Genomic DNA, 16,233 nt, shown 5'->3' on the forward strand with positions numbered 1-16,233 from the left:
CAGAGTGCGGGTATGATGCAGGTGACAGTGATGCCCGGTGATCCTCTGGTGTCAGGGGTAGCCCTTCATGGTCCAGGGAGTAAGTGTGTGCTGGTAAGACTAAAAAGGAGGAGAAGGAGATATCATTAATTACAGTCATCACACTGTCACTGTGCATGCCAGGCACCTTGGTGAGATAATGGAGATCTGCATCGCGATGCCCTCGTCTTCCAATGATCAAGAGGGACTCTAGGTTTGAGGCTCCTGTCAACGAAGAGACTACACGAGAATGGTTGCACAAGACAAAAGTCTCACCTCTGTGCACTGCATTCTTACCTTTGTCTAGCATCCCTGTCACTCCACGCACGGTTGCACAGGGAGCATGCTGGCTCTCTAGCCCCGAGGCATCTTGCTCCAATCTGGTGAGCAGCAGGTTGGGCAGCCCTCTGCCTGTTCGTGCCCTCTCTGATTGGTTATGGGTTGTCTTCTCCTGAAAGGACACAGCAGCATTGATTAGTGCACTCTCTACCTGCAGCGCCATTGCAGCCTGGCCAACCCCAGCTGAGGAACACCTCGCAGGGCACATCCAACTCGTGGCCTTCAAGCCGCAAGGCACTCAGTCCAAGCAGTCAGCGTTCACCCCCTTGGCCAGCTCCGGTGTCATTGACAATTGGCACTCAGACTCTAGGTTCCCCGAGGTCCACAGGGGGATGGCCATACCTTAACACTTCTGCACACTGACCCATGCTAACTCAGCACTCACTCATCCTGAGCGCAGCAGGTCATTGAAGCACTTTTGGCACTGCACCCATGTGTGTCGTACCACATCATGGCTGCTCACCCGGCTGCCACCTCCTCCCGTGCCTTCTTGGTGAGGTGTGGTGGCCTCCTCCACACATCCCTGGGAACAATGGTGTCCCTCCTGGCAGCCACCTCCTCCAGGAGGACAGTGAGGCACTCATCAGAAAAGCAGGGGGCCGAGCGCCTACCTGACCTGCCCTCCTGCCTGGCACTTGTTGATGCACACGGCTGCATCGTCCATCTGACTGGCATCCAGAGGTCCTTCTCTTGCAGCGTTTCTGGGGCTGCCTGGGCCTTCTTTATACCAGCCACCGGGCCGCCATTGGACCCTAACAGGCAGCTAACAGGCCCCCACTCCCGCTCAGTCTTTCCTGGACAGTGACGAGCTGCGTTTCACACTGGGCAGGCCTTAATTGGCCTGCAAGCGTGAAATAGTAGTTGGGACCCAATCACGGGAACAGTCGCTTTCACAGCCGTTCCTAGGCCCGCCCGCCGAGCCCACCCAACGAGTGCAAAATTCAGCCCAGAAAGATTGCAGAAGTTAGGATCGTGCAACATTAGCAATCAGATACAGACAGATGTATGTGGCACTTAGATTTACAAGATTCCCTGATATCATAATGATAACTGAATGCATTTGGATACTTGAGTTGTACTGTATCGCATACAGCATACTGATGAAGGTCAACCAAGGTCAGAAAACATGTGGTCGGAAGTTAGCCAACTTGGCGAATTGAATGATGCAATATCTGCAGCTAAATCTGTGACTTCAAGTGTTGCTCTTTCAGCCTGGGACATGACATTGGCAGCAAGGATAAATAAAGAGATATTTAGGATTGTGTCATGGCACTTTCTGGAACCAATATGTCTGCTGATATGGGGAATTGAGCTGTTTGATCTGATGGGTGATGCCAGTGCAGTCAGCATGAAGTGCAAAGTGTGGCTGGAGGAGTTTGAAGCATACGCTGACAGTCATGTTCTGTTGTTGGATGGGGAATGGTGGTGCAGAAAGCACAGCGACAGGCCTTATTGTTGTTCAGTGTAGGTGATTCGGTGAGGGAGACTTTCAAAATATTGTCTGACACAGGAGAAAAGGTTGATTATGAACGTGCAGTGAAAGTTTTGAAGGACTATCATGTTGTGACACCAGATGATACATTCCAAAGGCATGTTTTCTCTCAAGCAAGACAGAAAGAGGGGGAAACAGTAGCTCAGTTTGTGACCCATTTGAGGCAGGCATCTGATGGATGCAATTTTGTTGCAACAGATCTGAATAACCAGGTAATGGTCCAGCATTACAAGTCGAATAAGTTGAGGCGTTAGCTGCTGGAAAGAGGAGATGACTTAATGTTGGATGACACTTTGAAAATAGCAGCTGCCCTGGAAGCACTGAATGGGCAATTTCACAGCATGAAGTTTGGCCCTACCACTGCCATTGGCAGGACAAAGGTTGGGGTTAACTGAGTGGCACAACGGAATCCAGGAACATCTAAATGTAAACAGCAACATTCTGAGAGAGAGTGTTTCAGAAGTAGCAACCCGGGACACTACAGAAAAGATGCCTGCAGCCCTACCAAGGGAAAGATATACTGAAAATGTGGGCAGAAACAAAGAATATTTTGCCAAGAAATGCAGAAGCAAAGCTGAACAGAGATGGAAGACTGGCAAACCATGTAAAGAGAGATGAAAGTAGAACAACCGTGAGGCAAGTTGAAGAAGATGCAGAGAGTGAGGACACAAATAGCAATCATGGATACATGTTTTCTGTCAACAGGAGCAACAAGGAGCAAGTTCCAGTGATCGTTGGTGGTGTTGAACTGAAAATTATTGTTAATTCAGGCAGTGACAGTAATGTCATTGACAGAGCACTGTGGGAGGAAGTGAAGAGAAAGGGAATCAAGTGCACATCTTAAAAACGTGTCAAAAATCTCTATCCTTACACATTTAAATCCCCACTTCAAACTGTTGGATGCTTCACTGTGGATGTGAGAGCTGGGGATCGGAATGTAGAAGCAGAATTTGTAGTGAGTAACAAGGAGGGTGAGGCTCTTCTGAGCAGAGAAACTGCCTAAGCCTTGGGCATGCTGTACATCGGATTGAAATGTGAAACTTGGGAGGAGTTTGGACCCGTGTTTCAAGGGCAGAATTTTCTCATTGGCAAGCAGGGGCGGGCCCCGCACACCGACGCGTAAAATGATGCGCAGTGACATCGGGCGAGCGTCTTGACATCACCATGTGCCATCAGGATATTTCGGTGGGCGGGCGCACAAAGATTTCCGATGCGCACCCGCCATTAATTAACGGGCCAGTTAAAACCCTTGAAGCAGCAATTGATGGCAATTTTTCGGGGCCCGTGTGATCTTTGGGTTGATGCACGGGCGCAACGGGCAGGTGGGTAGGCCATATTTTTATAAACTTCATCCATGGGTGGGATAAGAGTGGTGAGTGGGGTCACGAGTATTATTTGTCAGGCATTTAATGCTTAAGGTTACTGATACTTGCCTGTGTGAGCAGGAATACTTCAAAACTCTTCACAGCTGCTTGGACAGGAATAATAGGCTTCAGGTCAGGACTCTGAGGAAACATCATTTCTGGGGCCTTGCTGGTTTCGGGAAGCCATCTCTTAGCCTGGGAATGGGAGCTGAACTCTTCACTGGAAGCAAAATCAAAAATACCTGGAGAAACTCAGCAAGTCTGGCAGCATGTGTGGAGAGGAATACAGTTAACGTTTCGAGTCCGAATGACCCTTCAACAGAACTAAGTAAAAATAGAAGAGAGGTGAAATATAAGCTGGTTTAAGGGGACTGGGACAAGTAGAGCCAGTGATAGGGGAGATAATCAAAAGATGTCACAGACAAAAGGACAAAGAGGTGTTGAAGGTGGTGATATTATCTAAGGAATGTGCTAATTAAGGGTAAAAAGCAGGACAAACAAGGTACAGATAGCTCTAGTGGGGGTGGGGTGGGGTGAAGGAATTGAAAAAGGCTAAAAGGTAGAGATAAAACAATGGATGGAAATACATTTAAAAATAATGGAAATAGGTGGGAAAAAAAATCTATATAAATTATTGGAAAAAAAAGAAAAATAAGGTGGGGGATCGGAAAGGGGGTGGGGATGGAGGAGAGAGTTCATGATCTAAAATTGTTGAACTCAATATTCAGTCCGGAAGGTTATAAAATGCCTAGTCAGAAGATGAGGTGCTGTTCCTCCAGTTTGCGTTGAGCTTCACTGGAACAATGCAGCAGGCCAAGGACGGACATGTGGGCATGAGAGCAGGGTGGAGTGTTGAAATGGCAAGCGACAGGGAGGTCTGGGTAATGCTTGCAGACAGATCGAAGATGTTCTGCAAAGCAGTCACCCAGTCTGCGTTTGGTCTCTCCAATGTAGAGGAAACAGCATTGGGAGCAACAAATACAGTAGACTAAATTGAGGGAAGTGCAAGTGAAATGCTGCTTCACTTGAAAGGAATGTTTGGGCCCTTGGACGGTGAGGAGAGGGAAAGTAAAGGGGCAGCTGTTGCACCTTCTGCAGTTGAATGGGAAGGGTGTCCCGGAGGGAACAATCCTTGCAGAATGTCACCGGGGTGGGGGGTGGTGAAGGGAAGATGCGTTTGGTGGTGGCATCATGCTGGAGTTGGCAGAAATGGCAGAGGATGACCCTTTGAATGCAGAGGCTGGTGGGGTGGTAAGTGAGGACAAGGGGGACCCTATCATGTTTCTGGGAGGGAGGGGAAGATGTGAGGGCGGATGCACAGCAGATGGGCCTGACACGGTTGAGGGCCCTGTCAACCACCGTGGGTGGAAAACCTCGGTTAAGGAAGAAGGAAGACATGTCAGAGGAACTGTTTTTGAAAAAGTGGCATCATCAGAACAGATGGGATGAAGGAACTGAGAGAATGGGATGGAGTCCTTACAGGAAGCAGAGTGTGAGGAGCTATAGTCAGGGTCGTGGGAGTCGGTAGGCTTGTAATGGATATTGGTGGACAGTCTATCATCAGAAATTGAGACAGAGAGGTCAAGGAAGGGAAGGGAAGTGTCAGAGATGGACCATGTGAAAATGATGGAGGGGTGGAAATTGGAAGTAAAATTGATAAATTTTTCCAGGTCCAGACGAGAGCATGAAGCAGCACCAAAGTAATCATCGATTTACCAGAGAAAGAGTTGTGGAAGGCGGCCGGAGTAGGACTGGAATAAGGAATGTTCCACATACCCCATAAAAAGACAGGCATGGCTAGGGTCCATGAGGGTACTCATAGCCACATCTTTTATTTGGAGGAAGTGAGATGAGTTTAAGGAGAAATTGTTCAGTGTGAGAACAAGTTCATCCAGTCAGAGGAGAGTAGTAGTGGATGGGGATTGTTCGGGCCTCTGTTCGAGGAAGAAGCGGAGAGCCATCAGACCATCCTGGTGGGGGATGAAGGTGTAGAGGGATTGGACGTCCATGGTGAAGAGGAGGCGGTTGGGGCCAGGGAACTGGAAATTGTTGATATGATGTAGGGTGTCAGAGGAATCACGGATGTAGTTGGGAAGGGACTGGATAAGGGGAGAGAGAATGGAGTCAAGATAGCAAGAGTTCCATGGGGCAGGAACAGGCTGACACGATCGGTCTGCCGGGACAGTCCTGTTTGTGGATTTTGAGTAGAAGCACCTCCTCTGAGGAGGAAGAGAGGGCCAGGAGGGGGAGGAGGCCAGGAGTCCTCATTCAGCCCCCAGGGGAGCCACCTTTTGGAGGAAAGGCGCAGGCACAAGGGGAGCAGGGCCAACAGAAAGTCCAAGGCGGAAGGGGCCGCAAAAGATACTACTATCCTGCTGCCAGGGTTTACAGGTGGTGAAGCAGCTACCTCAATATGTCTGAGGTACAGTGCCGAAGGAGGACCCGTCTCTCAAGGGAGATAGTCACCTCCATTTATCAGATGATAGGCCCTTAGATCTGTGCCAAATGTGTGGGCGGGCACCCCATGCCAGTGGCACTGAAGGTCACAGCTGCCCTCAACTTCTAGGCCTCCGGCTCTTTCCAGGAGTCGGTGGGTGATCTTTGTGGAGTCTCCCAGTCAGCTGTCCACACTTGTGTCAAGCAGGTTACAGACGCTCTGTTCAGGTGTGCATTGACTTTCATCCATTACCGCTGGGACAAGGCCAGCCAGACACAGCGAGCCAGAGGCTTCGGGCCATTGCTGGCTTCCCCCATGTCCAGGGTGCAACAGGCTGCACACATGTGGCCAGCAGGTGAGCCCGATGCCTTCGACAACAGGAAGGGCTTCCGCTCCATGAATGTGCAGATAGTGTGTGATCACAGGATCCAGATTCTACAAATCTGTGCAAGGTACCCAGGCAGCTCCCACGACGCCTTCATCCTCAGACACTCCCAGGTGCTGAGCCTCTTCAGTCCTCCAGCCCGACTGGATGGATGGCTGCTGGGTGACAAGGGCTATCCCCTCAGAAGGTGGTTCATGATGCCTCCCCACCATCCAAGAACAGAAGCTGAGCAACCATACAACAGGAGCCATGCCTCCACAAGGGCCGAAGTGGAGAAAGCCATCGGTGTTCTCAAAATGCACTCCTGATGTCTGGACCATTCAGGGGGCGCACTCCATTACCCCCCAGATTGTGTGTCAGTGATAGTGGTTGCATGCTGCACTCTCCACAATCTGGTGCTGGAAAGGGGAGACGCAGTGGAGGAAGAAGATGTAGATGCAGTGGCTGAGGCTGCACATGATGAGTCCAGTAGTGAGTCCGAAGATGAGCACGCACAGGAGAACGCTGAGGGGGTAGATGCTGACCCAGGCATCCTCCAGGGAGGCAGGGACACCCAGGAGGCTTTAATCCAACAAACCTTAAGATAGCGCACCACAGATGGACCTCCAACACAAGCCAGGGCTGCAGGGTTCATATTTGATACCTGAGAGCAACATTTGCCTGGTTAGGAACATTAACTAAGTGCCTTGTCAATAAAGCTCAATGTCAAACAACTCACTCATGACATAATGGGTTCCCGTCCACCTGCAGAAGTAAGGAATCACTCTGAACCATGCTCACATATCAAAAAGTAACGATTTAGCAAAATAAAGCAGAAAATCAAATGAATGCAAAAGTGTTACGCATCGCACCAACTTGTCATCAACTAACAGCAGGGAAACATAAATCTAACAGTGAGAAGACTGTGGTGTGCCTAAGGTGCCTTAAGTTTACATTTCTGGGTGCTGTGTCTAGGTGCTTCCCCCTCACTGGCACTGGCACCTGAGACAGCCTGCTCACTGTGCTGTCCTGTGGGCCTCAATGACCTTGGCAGGTGTCCTCTGGCCCTTGGAGCCTTTGATGGCCCCGCCTGGGAGGAAGCGGCCAGTTCCACAGTTGGCATCTCCCCAGTCGCTGCAGCCTCATCTGATCCCATGGTCACTGGCAGGGGGGCGGAGGAGCTGCTACCCTCATCTGGAGCACCCTGAGAGGAGCCCACAGAGACAACAGGCAGCTCCTGCACCGATGTGAGGTCACTTTGGACGTCCCTGTTCACCAATGATTGTTGGGCATCAAGCTGGGATACTTGGTACCCAATTCATCTCCCACACTGGCACTGACCAGCTGAGGTCAATGCTGCTGTGAGGGCTTGCAGGTCCAACGCAACCCCAGTAAGCCCTGATTATTCTCCTGGAGGAGCCTGTCCATGAGAGTCGCCACTCTCCATGGAGGAAGCATGGCGCTCAGCCATGAGGCTGATTGCATCGGTGATCTCCGTGTGGCCTCTTCCAGCACAGGCACCATGCCACACATTGCCTCATGTATCTCCGCCAGATCCTCCTGCAAATCCTGATACATTTCCATTGTCTGCTGTCTCACAGATGACTCCAGAGGCACGTCATCAGCCACCTACCAAGCATGTACCTGGTCCCTAGCAGTCCTCCGACTGCTGGCGCCATGGGCACTCTCTGTCTCCGCCTGCACCTCAATTGAGTGTGAAGTGCCCTCACCTCTGTGCCACGGGACACTAGCCGACGATTTAATTCCCACCGAGGTGCTAGTATCTGCGCTGGTGCCTGCCTGGCAGAGATGTTGTGATGCTGGTGAGTCCATTTGTTCAGGGCCCTCAGGTGTGAGGGGTGGCCCCTCTGCCTTCTCCTCTCAGTGCTGCTCTGGTGATGCTGAAAGGAAAAACAAGGATATTTGATTAGTTAAAGCGGAGACAATGTCAAAGTGCATGCCTGACCCCTAGATCAGTATGCGCTCATCCTTCCATAATCAATGTTCAACCCATGTTCGAGGCTTCAATCACTGAACATTCAGCAGTGCCATGACTGCTGGGACACACATGGTGACCTCAGTGCTCAGCAATCTTATCTCCCCATGGCACCCTGCCTCACTGCCACCGGTGGACCTGGGCACATGGCACCTCTCCAGATCCATCGCCTCCTGCTCATCTCTGGCGATTATGGCCAACTGGGCCTGTCCTCCGCCAGTCTGCATCCGCTCAGCAGCATTGTGCGCAGTCTTCTCCTGAAAAGGAGAGAGGAGCATTGATTAGTCCACCCTGTACCTGGATTCCCATCACATCCCTGCCACCCCAACCAGAGTGGGACATTGCAGGGCTCCAGTGATTCGTCACCCCACAGCTGCCACACACACACAAAGAAGCCAGGGCTGACCCCACCTTACCCACATGCTGTCTCCATCACATTTGCCACCACACGGTCTAATCTTGCATAGCAAGGAGGCACAAGCACGTGGAACACCAAGGGCAGCAGATGGATTGGTGCCCTGCCACCAGGAAGCTTCCCTCCCAGCATGTCAGCACCATGACTTTGACATGTTTCGCAGTTCCAGCACTGTGCCTAGGTGCAGATCCTTGAGGTATCCCCCAAAACAGCATTCTGGATGTCAGTCTCACGCATGCTGTGGGTGTAGAACCCTTTCTCAGCACTACCCTCTCAGGGTGAACTAGGCATGGACAGTATCTGCTGGCCCACCCAGCGAGTGCAACATGTCATGAAGGATTCAATGCTGTAATTGCACTCAGAGTTGGGGGGTGGGGGTGCTGGGGAGAAAGTCTACCTGCTGTGTTAAGTGACCTTTGCCAACATGGTACTCACCCTTCCTGAGCATAAGAGGTCATTGAGTCGTTTGCGACACTGGACCCACGTGCATTGCACCACATCATGGTAGCTGACTATGTCTGCCACCTCCTCCAGGCTCATTTGGTCAGGTGGGTAGGGGGGGGGCCTCCTCCTCCCCTCCCTCTGAATGAGGACCTCCCGCCGTGCTGCCACCTCCTCCAGAAGGGCAGCTAGGCACTCATCAAAAAACTGAGGAGCACACTGCCCTGCTACCCTATCCTCCTGCCTGGCCTGCTCTCCAGCAGCGCTCTGGGGAACCCTTCTGTTGGCTATGATGAACAGCCTTTGCAAGGCTGCCTGCGCTCTCTATTTGAACAAGCCACCAGGACGCTATTGGACCCAGCTGTCATTGCACTCCTGCCGCCGCCCACCCACTCCTGCTTTCCTCAGGAGCCGCGCTTCACGCTGGGTGGGCCTTAATTGGCCCACCCACATAAAATGGAGGCATAGAGCCAATCACAGGCGGCGATCAGCTCCATGCCCACCCAAGGAATTGGGAAGTCACACAACTGCCAAGTGAGATTAACCATTGACGAGAACGTGAAGCCTGTAGCTCAGTCTGTACACAGAACACCATTTGGCATGAGAGAAAAAGTTAAGGCAAAGATCAGGGAACTGATCAACCAAAACATCCTAGAGCCAGTTGAAGTACCAACACCATGGGTGACCATTGTTGTGGTCTTGGCTAAACCAAATGGTGATATCAGATTCTGTGTTGATATGCGACAGATGAATGAAGCATACAAACATACGACTTAGGAGCACAAGTAGGCCACTTGGCCCCTCAAGCCTGCTCCCCCATTCAATAAGATTATGGCTAATCTGAATGTAACCTCAACCTCACATTCCTGCCTACCCCCGATAACCTTTCACCTCCTTGTTAATCAAGAATCTATCTAGCTCTCCATTAAAAATATTCAAAGACTGCTTCCAAAACCTTTTGAGGAAGAGAGTTCCAAGACTCACAACCCTCTGAGAGAAAAAAATCTCCTCATCTCTGTCTTAAATGAGTGACCCCTTATTCCTAAAGAGTGACCCCCTAGTTCTAGATTCTCCCACAACAGGAAACATCCTCTCCACATCCACCCTGTCAAAACTCCTTCAGGAACTTAAATGTTTCAATTAAGTCACTTCTTACTCTTATAAACTCCAGTGGAAACAAGCCTAACCTGTCCAGCCTTTCTTCATGAGACAACCTGCCCATTCCTGGTATTAGTCTAGTAAACATTCTCTGAACTGCTTCTAATGCATTTACATCTTTCTTTAAATAAGAACATAAGAAATAGGAGCAGTAGGCCATTCAGCCCCTCAAGCCTGCCCCGCCATTCAATAAGATCATGGCTGATCTGCCCCAGACCTCAACTCCTCTTTCGTGCCAGCTCCTCATAGCCCTCAACTCCCCGATATTTCAAAAATCTATTTAGCCCCTCCTTAAGTACATTCAGTGATCTAACCTCCACAGCTGTCTGGGGTAGAGTATTCCAGACATTCACCACCCGCTAAGAGGAGTTCCTTTACATCTCAGTTTTAAATGAGTTCCCCTTATTTTGTAACTACATCCCCTAGTTCGAGATTGCCCCACTAGTGGAAACATCTTCTCAACATCTACCCTGTCAAGCCTCTCAGAATCTTGTATGTTTCAATAAGATCACCCCTCATTCTTCTAAACTCTAATGAATAAAGGCCTAACCTGTTTAACCGTTCCTGATAAGTCAACCCCGTCATCCCAGGAATCAGCCTAGTGAAGCTCTTTCGAACTGCCTCCAATGACAGTATGTCCTTTCTTAAATACGGGGGACCAAAGCTGTACACAGTACTGAAGGTGCAGCCTCACCAACACCCTGTACAGTTGTAACAAGACTTCCCTATTTTTAAACTCCAGGCCCCTGGAGCAATACAGTCCAAAATTCCATTTGCCTTCCTAATTACTTGCTGCACCTGCATGTTAACATTTTGTGTTTCATACACAAGAACACCCAGATCCCTCTGTGCTGCACTTTTTTGGAGTGTCTCTCAATTTAAATAATAGTCTGCCTTTCGATTCTGCCTACCAAAGTGAATGACCTGACACTTTCCTACATTAAACTCAACCTGCCAGTTTTTGCCCACTCACTCAACCTATACGTATCACCTTGCAGATTCCTTATGTCCTCATCACAACATGCCCTCCCATCTATTTGTGTCTCATCAGCAAATTTGGATACACTCCACTCTGCCTCCTCCCCCAAGTCATTAATATAGATAGTATATAAATGAGGCCCTAGGACTGATCCTCGTGGCACTCCACTAGTTACGTCTTTCCAACCTGAAAAAGACCCATTAATCCTGACTCTCTTTGCTGTGTGTTAACCAATCCTCAATCCATGCTAATACATTACCCCCAATAACGTGAGCTCCTATCTTGTGCAATAACCTTTTATGTGGCACCTTATCGAATGCCTTCTGGAAATTCAAATGCACGACATCTACCCAATTCCTCTTTTTCAACTCTGCTTGCTATATCCTCAAAGAACTCTAGCAAATTTGTCAAGCATGATTTCCCTTTCACAAAACCATGTTGGCTCTGATTGCATTAAGCTTTTCTAATTGTCCTACTATTTCTTCCTTAATAATGGACTGTAGCATTTTCCCAATGACAGATGTTAGACTGACTGGCCTATAGTTTCCTGCTTTTTGTCTCCCTCCCTTCTTGAACAGGGGTGTCACATTAGCAGTTTTCCAATCCGCTGGGACCCTCCCGGAATCCAGTAAGTTCTGGAATATTTCAACCAATGTCTCCACTATTTCTGCAGCCATTTCCTTTAAAACCCTTGGATTCTGGCCATCAGGTCCTGGTGACTTGTCTGCCTTTAGTCCCATTAGTTTGTCAAATACTTTGTCTCTCATGTTAGAGACTGTTACAAGATCTTTCCTCCCATTAGCTCCTTGCTTATCTGATATATTTGGGATGTTTATAGTGTCCTCCACCGTGATGACCGATGCAAAATATTGGTTTAAGTTATCTGCCATTTCCCTGTTCCCTATTATCAATTCTCCAGTTGCACCCTCCAAAGTTCCCACACTCACTTTAGCTACTTTCCTTCTTTTTATATACCCATAGAAGCTCTTGCTGTTTGTTCTCATATTTCTTGATAAATTACTTTCATAATCAATTTTCCCCCTCTTTATTAGCTTTTTAGTCATCCGCTGTTGGTTCCTAAAAATTCCCAATACCCTGGCCCACCACTAGTTCTTGCCACATTGTATGCCTTAGTTTGTGATTGGATAGTCTCCTTGACTGCCTTTGTTAACCATGGATAGTTCATCCTTCTCATCGAGTCCTTCTTTTTGACCGGGATACATTTTTGTTGAGTGCAATGAAATATCTGCTTAAATGTCTGCCACTGCTCATCCACTGCCCTTCCCTCTAGTCTATTTTCCCAGCCCACTTTAGACAACTCTTTCTTCATACCTCTGTAATTGCCCTTATTTAAGTTGAGGACACAGGTTTGAGACCCAAGTTGCTCGCGCTCAAACTGAATTTGAAATTCTACCAAGTTGTGATCACTCCCCCTAGAGGATCCTTAACTATGAGATCTTTTATTAATCCTGCCTCATTACACATTACTAGATCTAAAATAGCCTGATCCTGGGCAAGTTCTGCAACATATTGCTCTAAGCAACAATCCCTAATGCACTCTACAAATTTGTCTTCCATGTTACCCCTGCCAATCTGATTTGTCCAGTCAATATGCAGGTTAATGACAATGCATGATAATTGTAGCACTCTTCTTATATGCCTCCATAATTTCCTGATTTATACTTTGTCCTACTGTGAGGCAACTCTTCGAGAGCCTATAGACGACTTCCACCCATGACTTCTTTCCCTTGCTATTTCTTAGTTCCACTCAAATTGATTCCACATCATGATCTATTGCACCTCTATCACTACTCACCACCACACTGATACCTTCCTTTATTAACAAAGCTAGCCCGCCTCCTTTTCCTCTTTGCTATTTTTCAGGAACATCAAATACCCTTGAACATTGAGTTCCCAGTCTTGGTCACCCTGCAACCACATCTCTGTAATAGCTAGCAAGTCATATTCATTTATTTCTATTTGTGCTGTCAACTCATCTATCTTGTTACAAATACTGTGTGCATTCAGATAAATGGCCTTAAGCTTTGACTTTTTAACCATTATTATTCATTCTAGTTCTAATTTCTGCTGCACTCTTCTGCTTATATTTTCTGCCCCTCCCTGTCACACTTTGATTACCATTCACTTCTTCACTACCCTGCACCTCTGCTCTCTCGCTTCTTTTCAATCTCTCACCATTTAGATAATATGCTTTTCTTATTCTTCCTGCCAAAATCGACCATTTCACATTTGCCCACATTATGGTCCATTTGCCAGGTCTTTGCCCATTCACTTAACCTATGTCCTTTTGTAGCCTCCTTACCTCCACTTCACAACTTACTTTCCTACCTATTCTTGTGTCATCAGCAAATTTAGCAACCATGCCACTGGCCCCTTCATCCAAGTCATTTATATAAATTGTAAAACGTTGAGCAGTAGTGAGAGAATGTCAGCCAATTCCCACTGTGGACGAAGTCTTTCAAGAATTGTCAACAAGCAACGCATTTTCCAAATTAGACTGAAAGTGGAGACACCACCAGATGGAGCTTCATCCTGATTCAAGGAAGGTGGCATTTTTTGTACTCATTGTGGACTTTACCAATATAAGAGATTACTATTTGGCATCAATATGGCACCAGAGATTTACCGACACCTAATCCATATGGTGGTAAGAGGGATCCCAGGGATAGCCAATATCTCAGATGACATCATTATTCATGGAGCCAATGGAGATGAACATAAATAAAGGCTGAGATTAGCATTGGTTAGGTTGCAGCCAGCAGGACTCATGGTAAATGCAGACAAATGTTTGTGGGACTTGACAGAGCTGACATACATGGGGCATAAACTCATGAGCGATGGAATCAATCCAGCCAAAGACAAGATAAAAGCAATAGCAGAGGCACGTGAACCACAAACTGCTAGTGAAGTGAGAAGTTTTCTGGGACATGTGAACTATTGTACAAAGTATATCCCAAAATTTGCTGCCCTGCCTGATCCCTTGAGGAAGTTGACCAGAAAGAATGAACAATTCAGGTTTGATGAAGAACAGAAAGCTGCCTTTAAAACAAGTGCTTAAAGCCTGGGATATTATAATCCAAATGCACCAACGAAAGTCATAGCAGATGCTAGTCCTGTAGGATTAGGAGCAGTGCCATTGCAAATGCCTGAGGGCCTGAGAATCATTGTCTATGTGAGCAGAGTTCTGACAGATGTGGAGAGGAGATATTCTCAAATAGAGAAAGAGGCCCAAAGATTGGTGTGGTCATGTGAAAGATCCCATGCATACTTGTTCAGCATTGAATTTGAATTAATGACAGATCACAAGCCATTAGTGATGCTTTATTCTCCCAGGTCCAAACAATGTGCCAGAATTGAAATATGGGTTTTGAAACTCCAGTAATACAGTGCAAAATGATTCACATTTCTGGAAAGATGAACATCGCTGACCCACTATCACGACTACTGAGGGAAGATCAAACACACAGATCCTCACTAGATAAGGTAGCAGAATCATTTGCAGCAGTTCATGCTACACTCAGGGCAATGACAACTGGAGAGTTTGGAAGAGGGTCAAGCAAAGATCCAAAATCAGATGACATCAAACAGAGAATCCAAGCTGGAAACTGGGAGAATTGCCTATTCAAGGCGTACATCGGTATATTGGGAAGTGTATCCTCAGAGGCAGCAAACTTGTAGTACCACTAAAGCTTACACATAGACTGGTGACATTAGCTCATGAGGGTCACTTGGAAGTGGTTGGTCCTAAGCAAAACTTATGAACCAAAGTATGGTAGCCAAGGATGGAGAAAGATATGGCGCAGTTTGTCAAAACATGTCATGGATGTTAACTTGTCAGCAGACCCAATTCATTAGAACCAGTACACAGCACACTGGACCCTGGGTGGATGTAGCAGTTGACTTCTTAGGCCCACTTCAGTCAGGAGGGTCACCAATTGTGGTGATTGGCATCTACAACTGCTACATGAGTACGTTGTGATGATATCCATAACAGCAGAGAAAACGGTGTCTGCAATGATTGAAATATTAGCAAGGCACAGTCTACCAGTCACTCTGTGTTCAGATAATGGGTCACAATTCATTTCACAGACCTTTGCAGATTACATACAAATCACAGGCATTCGCCATCACAGAGTGACGCTTAAATGGCCACAGGTGAATGGGGAAGTGGAACGACAAAACCAATCCTGAGAGAAATGGTGAGGATTATTCTGGCAGATGGCAAAGATTGGAAGGAGACATTGATGTCATATGTGGACATATATAGAGCAACTCCTCACACTACAATGGGAAAGAGCTCAGCTGAGTTGCTATTTGGAAGTTAAATGTGCAGCAAGATGCCAGAGCTGAGGGACAGCAGTGTTGATCAGAAGGTTCAAGATCATGACACTGAGAAAAAGTTGCTCAAAGTTTTATGCAGACCACAGAAGGGGGTGCAAGACAGCCCAATGTGTTGTCAGGTGATGAAGTATTGCTGAGATGAGAGAGTCTGAGTAAGATGGATACATCATTTTACCCCAAACTATACACTGTCATCGCTAAGAAAGGAAACGGTGTTACTGTGCAGTCGTCCGAAGGAGTACTGTATGACAGAAATTCTTCACATGTCAATGGTGATAAAGACACAGCAGCAGATGAAACAGATGTGGGGGCTGAGGTGAAGCTGACACCCAACAACCCAGAAGTCCAAGCCAGCGATGCTGATGGCAGGCAGACAGCTTACTATCCAGAGGGAAAAACATCAGTTCCAGAGGAGATGACTACACTTCCTAACCCTAATGTGCTGATCAGAGTTCCTCAGACAGCAGGCAGACCACGGTGCAAGAGGAAGCAGCCAAAGTGATTTAGCAACAAAACATGAAATTGGAAATCACTTTGTACCAATGCTTTTTGATTTAAAACAATGTGATTTTAAATCACAAAACAACAAATCTTGACACAAAACATATGCCTAGATGCGAAGTTTTATGTGATGTGATTATGTTCAAAATAAAACGTTGGCTTAAAGAGGGGCAAAAATGGAAGCTCAACATCCCTGGATATAGAGTTTTCAGGCAGAATAGAGAGGGAGATAAAAATGGTGTGGGTGTAGCATTATGGTTAAATAATCAATTACAGCTGTGAGGAGGATGATATCATAAATGAAGTATCAAATGAGACCATATGAGTTGAACTCAGAAATAAAAAAGGGGCATCCACATTGCTATGA

The sequence above is a fragment of the Carcharodon carcharias genome, chromosome 16 (genome assembly GCF_017639515.1).
Source record: "Carcharodon carcharias isolate sCarCar2 chromosome 16, sCarCar2.pri, whole genome shotgun sequence".
NCBI classification, from domain to species: Eukaryota; Metazoa; Chordata; class Chondrichthyes; order Lamniformes; family Lamnidae; genus Carcharodon; species Carcharodon carcharias.